The sequence below is a fragment of the Rhincodon typus genome, chromosome 2 (genome assembly GCF_021869965.1).
Source record: "Rhincodon typus isolate 14 chromosome 2, sRhiTyp1.1, whole genome shotgun sequence".
Lineage (NCBI taxonomy): Eukaryota > Metazoa > Chordata > Chondrichthyes > Orectolobiformes > Rhincodontidae > Rhincodon > Rhincodon typus.
The window spans coordinates 8,245,706-8,252,540 of NC_063333.1; the positions used below are offsets into that span (position 1 = coordinate 8,245,706).

Sequence of the window (6,835 nt, forward strand, 5' to 3'; positions counted from 1 at the left end):
TTTGAGTGAGCAATATTCCAAATGTGGCCTCACAAAAGTCTTCTACAGCTGCAACACGACTTGTCAACTATTATACTCAATGCCCTGACCCATAAAGGCAAGCAAGCTGTACGCCTTCTCTACTACCTTATCCACTTGTGTTGCCACTTTCAGGGAGCTATGGACTTACACCCCAAGATCCCTCTATATACCAGTGCTCCTAAGGGTCCTGCCATTTACTGTATGCCTAAGAGGGGTTGCCATTTTCTGTACTTTGCAGTCCATCTAGCTTGAGCGATCTGCTCTCAGAAATGGGCTTAAGCCAGCAACTGTGCCAGGTTGGGTTGAAGCCATTTCAGTCTCGAGGAATGAATATAACCTTATTGGAATACATAAATGCCAAGAGAACTGGATAGAGTTGGGGGAGACTGGAACAAGGGGACACAATTTAGCAATCAGAGGTCTCCCACTTAAGTAGGAGGTGAGGTTATTTTTATCTCGAAAGGTTGATGGGTCTTTCGAGCACTCTGGCCTAGAGACCAGGGAGTCACTATTGTTGATGATGTTGGAGGCAGTGGTTGGCATTTCCTTGATTGAATATGGAGTCTGAGGGTATCGGAGGCAGGTAGGAAAGTGGAGTGAGGATGAGAATCAGAGCGACCAGGATTTTATTGAATGGTGGAGTAGCTGAATGGCCTACCCTTGGTCTCAGTCTGTACGCTCAGCTCCGACAATGAGAGTTCTTCACTGTCGTTGCCCCAGATCTCTTCCCTCTATCTTCTCAACCCGTATTGAGCATGTTAGTGTCAGGCAGAATTTCCCCTATTCGCCCTGGAATTCCTCTCCATTTTCTTGTCTCTTCCAGGAGAGGGAATATGTGAGAGATGTAAGGGAGGGAAGAAATACTTAAGTCACCATCCTCCCCAGTGTGTTGGAACAGGCTTGATAGGCCAGTTCCTCAATTATTGTTCTCTAAGTTTGTGCCTTCAGTTCCTTCGGTGGCAAATTATTTTGACATCTTGGAAATCTCCACTGCCAAAACAATCTTCGATGTTGAGGCTGTTCCTCCTTATGTCTCATGGCCTAGCAGCTCTCTGTTTTTCGGTCTCTACAAGGCCCAAATTCGTCTTCATTGTCTCCAACTCCATCCCTCTCCATAGCAACTGCCAATGTGTTCACAACCTAGGTGTTGTTTCAAGAGTTATTTACTGGAATGTGGGAGGCCTTGGAGTGCTGGTCATAGCTCCTCGAAAGTGGAGTCGCAGGTAGACAGGGCGGTGAAGAAGGTGTTTGGTACGCTTGCCTTTATTGGTCAGTGCATTAAGTATAGGAGTTGGGAGGTCATGTTATGGCTGTACAGGACATTGGTTAGGCCACTTTTGGAATACTGTGTTCATTTCTGGTCTCCCTGCTGTAGGAAGGATGTCGTGAAACTTGAAAGGGTTCAGAAAAGATTTACAAGGATGTTGCCAGGGTTGGAGGGTTTGAGCTACAGGGAGATGCTGAATAGACTGGGGCTATTTTCTCTGAAATATTGGAGGCTGAGGGGTGACCTTGTAGAAGTTTATAAAATCATGAGGGGCATGGATAGGGAGAATAGACAAAGTCTTTTCCCCAGAGTAGGGGAGTCCAAAACTAGAGGCGCACAGGTTTATGGTGAGAGGGGAAAGATATAAAAGGAACCTAAGGGTCAACATTTGCATGCAGTGTGTGGGGCGTGTGGAATGAGCTGCCAGAAGAAGTGGTGGAGGCTGTTATAGTTATAACACTTAAAAGGCATCTCGATGAGTAAGAAGGGTTTAGAGGGATGTGGGCCAAATGCTAGATTAATTTAGGATATCTGGTTGGCATGAGGGTTCTGTATCCGCGCTGTACAGCTCCATGACTCTGTCTTCAATACGCCGACGAAATTCTACCTGGGCCAGACAAGGCAAACACTGGAAGGATGTTCCCGATGTCCATGGATTCCAGAACCAGGAGTTACAGCTTAAGGAGGCAGGGTCAGCAATTCAGAATTGGGATGAGGAGAAATGTCTTCACCCAGACAGCGGGGAGCCTGGAAAATTCTCTGCCTCAGAAAGCAGTTGACAACCAAACAGAGAATATTTTCAAGAAGGAGTTAGATACAGTTGTCTGTGCTCAAGGGATCAAAGGATATTGGGAAAAAGTGGGAACAAGCAACTGAGTTGGATGGTCAGCCATTGAATGGCAGAGCAGGCTCGAAGGGCCGAATGGCTTACTCTCGCTCCTATTTCCAATGTTTCTTCTGTCACATTTGATGATGCGCTGAAGTTCTAAATGCATTTCCACGGCATTGCTGGGATTGACTAATTTCAACATAACATCTCGCAACTTCACCCCTGTCACAGCTCATCTGGTACTTGTATCGTCATTGTCAAAACTTAAAGACTCAACAATTCCAATGCGCTGCAGGCTGGGAGTCCCAATAACTCCGCTGTCTGGCAAAGACCTGTAGCTCGGGTTGTGGGTGAGGTTATTGACTTGCTCACCGAGCTGGCTTCTTCTCGCTCAGACGTTTCGTCACCATGCTAGGTAACAACATCAGTGGAGCCTCCGATGAAGTGATATTATTCTACTCCACTTGGAATTGATACTGTTCGTTATATTATTTATTAATTTATGTCATCAACTAGCCGCAAAATGGCACAACAAATTCTCCTTAATATCAGTACACTCAGACAATGAAGGTCTTCAATTTAACTGGGACAAGGTAACCATAGTAGCCCAAGTGAAACATAGACACACACGGGAATTCCTAGAGGCATGGTTCTTCACTCGTAATGCAATCAACAAACATTTAAAATTGAACTCCATATACAAACGCATACAGATCAAAACCGGAAATGACACTACTCACCATAACGGACCAAACAGTATAAATTCCAAGTGGAGTAGAATAACATCGCTTCATCAGAGGCTCCACTGATGATTTCACCTAGCATGGTGACGAAACGTCTGAACGAGAACAAGCCAGCTTGGCGAGCAAGACAATAACTCTGCTGTCTGTACCCTCTTCCTTGCCCAGGTCCCATTCTCCAATCACTGCCTGTGCTCGCGGTCCTACGTCATTGCCTCCTGGTCGAGCACCTCCTTGGTTTTAAATTCCTCAACCTCATTTTCAAAGTCCTTCTATGGCCTGCCTGGCTTTTAGGTCCCACAGGCATCCAAGATATCTTTGTAACATCTTGTGCACCTTCAACCAGTCAACCAGAAACTTCCAGTTATCAGGGCTTCAAACTCTGAAATTCCTTCACTAAACCTTTCCACCTATTGATCTCACTTTCTTCCATAAGATTCTCCTTCAACCTGCCCCTTTGACTAAGCATTTGACCACCCAACCTAATACCTCCTCATGTGATTCAATATTATAGTTTGGGCAGGAATTTCCCTCCCAAGAGGTAGCAGGAAAAGTGGTGGTGGAGGCAAATAACAGACCAGATTTGGGCTGACAACTAGCAAGAAACTTTAGTGCCACACAAATGCCAGGCTATGACCATCACCAATAAGAGACAATCTAACCACTGTCCCTTGATATTCAATGGTGTTGCCATCACTGAATCCCCCACTGTCAACATCCTGGGGATTACCATTGACCAGAAACTCATCTGGACTCACCACATTAACACAGTGACTACAAGAGCAGGTCAGAAGCTGGGAATACTGCTGGAGTAACCCACCTCCTGACTCCTCAAAGCCTGTCCACCATCTACAAGGCACAAGTCAGGAGTGTGATGGAATGCTCCCCACTTGCCTGGATGGTTGCAGCCCCAACAACACTCAAGAAGCTTGACGCCATCCAGGACAAAGCAGCTGCTCGATTGGCACCACATCCACAAGCATCCACTCTCTCCACCAGTGATGCTCAGCAACAGCAGTGTGTACCAGCTACAAGATGCACTGCAGAAACTCACCAAAGATCCTCACCAGCACCTTCCAAACCCACAACCACTTCCATCTAGAAGGACAAGGGCAGCAGATACATGGGAACGCCACCCCCTGCAAGTTCCCCTCCAAACCACTCACCATCCTGTCTCGGAAATATATCGCCATTCCTTCACTGTCCTGGGTCAAAATCCTGGAATTCCCTCCCTAAGGACATTGTGGGTCAACCTACAGCAGGAGGAATGCAGCGTTTCAAGAAGGCAGCTCAGAGTAAGGGAATGAAGGGCGACGGGAAAGGACGAGAAAGTGGAATTGAGTACTGGGGAAGGCAGTTCCATCGTGTTAATGTCGTTGGGCCTAGTAATCCAAGAGTCCAGTCCATTGTGCCACATTTCACATGTTCAAATCCCAGCTCACCACCACCTTCTCAAGGGGCAACTAGGGACGGGGCAATAAATGCTGGGCCCAGCCAATGACACCCATGTCACATGAATCTCTTTTTTATTGGATGAATGTGAAGTTGTTGCATCCACGGTAAGGTGATAATTGAAGATTAGCTGAGGGACCAGAAAGTGAAGACTTGCTGAAACAAATTTCCATTAACGTATCCTACAGTTTGAGTTGTTTTGATTTACGCCCCTTGGTCCCAAGTGATATTTCTGCCCTGATACCTTTTAGTCTGTGGGTTTGAAAGGACTCACTGTGTATCATATGGGCAACAGAACCGTAGCGTTTTTGCTTCCCCACCATGGGGACCAGATATGAGTAACTCCTGGGTTATAAGCGAGGTGTATTTGACTCTTACAAATTGTACATGTGTCAGAACCAACTAAAGGAGGCAGCTGCATTACTATGGCGCCTCTCTCTACTTCAGGGCATTCCAAGCACCCTCCAAGCAATGGAGTAGTTGCAAAGAGTAGTCACTGCTGTAATATTGCTGCCAATTTGTGCACAGCCAGATCCCACAAACAGCAATGTGATAATGAACAGAGATGGTCTTTCCCTGCAGTTATTGGCTGAGGGATGGATATAGCTCAGGGCATGGGGATTTGGGGTCACTGTTCCATAGGCGCTGCAGGATCGTTGAATCCTTGATAGTATGGACTCTGGGTGAACATTGTGACGGGGTCTAATTAAGAAGCCATATTGCATTGTTTGCACGGACTTTGATATGTCGAGAGACGTCATTGGACACACTCCCTCCCCTAAACTCAGAGCACCCTCCTCAACTGTGTTGCTAAAGCGACCACACTCCAACCTGAAGCCTCAGAGGGTGTTAACCCCCTAAAGTCCCAGAGGACCATAGGGCTGCTCCCTGAGAGAAGACACGTGGTGGTTTGATCTGAGGGCCACCATGCCTCAGGTGAGGGGGAGATGTTGTGAAGGAGAGTCCTCCCTTGTGGCCTCAGCCAGTGGGGAGTTGAACCCACGCTGTTGGCGTCCCTCAGTATTGCAAATCAGCCTTCCAGCTAACTTGCACCCTAACTTGCTGGCCCGTTGCAATCATGGAATCCCCACAGAGCGGAAGCAGGCCATTCGACCCATCGGGTCCACTCCGACCCTCTGAGGAACGTCCCACCCAGATGTCTCAACAGCTTTGCATTCCCTATGGCTGACCCACCCAGTCTGCACATCCCTGGACACTGTGGGGCAATTTCCCACGGCCAATCCACCCAAACCTGCATGTCTTTGGATTGTGGGAGGAAACCGGAGCACCCGGAGGAAACCCACGCAGACACAGGGAGAATGTGCAAACTCCACACAGACAGTCGCCCGAGGGTGGGATTGAACTTGGGTCCCTGTGGCTGTAGGGCAGCTGTGCTAACCACTGAGCCACCGTGCCGCCCTAAACACATTGCCACAATGCAATTTACATTAATTTCAGCGCATTTCACCTAGTGCCAAACAGGGTGGCCCCTGAATTCTATCTGAATGTCAACATTCAGACAGTGTATTGGAACAGTTTTCCAATAGGGGATCAGCAAAGAGGGTGCAGTGGAACTAGGAGGGAACAGAGCAGTAGGAGTTCCATTCAGCATATCGCATCCATACTAGCCCTTTCATTGGGCCATCAAAATGCAACGTCTCGTGCAGCTCTCTCCCACCGACTTGTTAACAGTTCACTCCATTCTTGTGATAAGGCTGTGCCTTCTAACTGCACATTGCATTCGATGCCACAAACCCTGTGCTCAGCCTGGGCCAGGTCCTGGGACGAACTGCTTCAGGCTTTGTCACTGCCTGTCACCCGTTGGCTCAGGACAGAGAGGCAAGCCCCCGTAAAGACCAGCTCCGCTGGGATCTAACCCGCGGCATTGGTGTTGTTCCAGGAACATCGCTCTTCCACAGGGAGCAGTTACAGAACGGGCTGACGGAGAGGGTGGTGGAGGCAGATTTAATCATGGCTTTCACAGGAGAAACTGGACAGCTATGTGAGGTGGAAAAGGGTCGCAGGGCTATGAGAGGTGGGTCGGTGCGAGATGTGGGATTGGGAGTAAGTCATATGCATTACCCTTATTGGGTCAAAGTGTTGAATACAAAGAGGTTTTGTGATGGAGCTGTATATAACATCAGTTAGGACACTGGTGGACCACTGTGCTCAGTTCTGGTCACCAGACCCTTGGCAAGGATGTGAGTGCAGAGGAGATTCACCAGGAGGCTGGATACTGGAGCAAATCAGCTGAGAAGGGGAAGTTGTTTTCCTTAGAGCAGAGAAGGTACGGGGGTTTGGGGGTTTGGGAGTGAAGCGGATCAGATTGAGGTTATAGAACACGCTGAGGGATGTAGACAGAGGAGACAGGGAGAAACCTATCCCCTTGATAGAGGGGGCAATGAAGAGGCAGGCCAGAGTTTCAAAGCAAGGAAAATGTTTTTGCTTGTAGAGTGATGTGGCATTGGAACTGAATGCCTGAAAGTGTGGTAGATGAGGGACCCTCAAGACATTTAACGATTATGT

General features: G+C 48.0%; 1 protein-coding gene across 1 annotated transcript in view; it reads left to right on the forward strand.

Moving 5' to 3' along the window:
• LOC109924457 (pituitary adenylate cyclase-activating polypeptide type I receptor-like) overlaps positions 1-6,835 on the forward strand; it is a 178,429-nt gene that overhangs the window by 67,669 nt on the left and 103,925 nt on the right. The window lies entirely within an intron of this gene.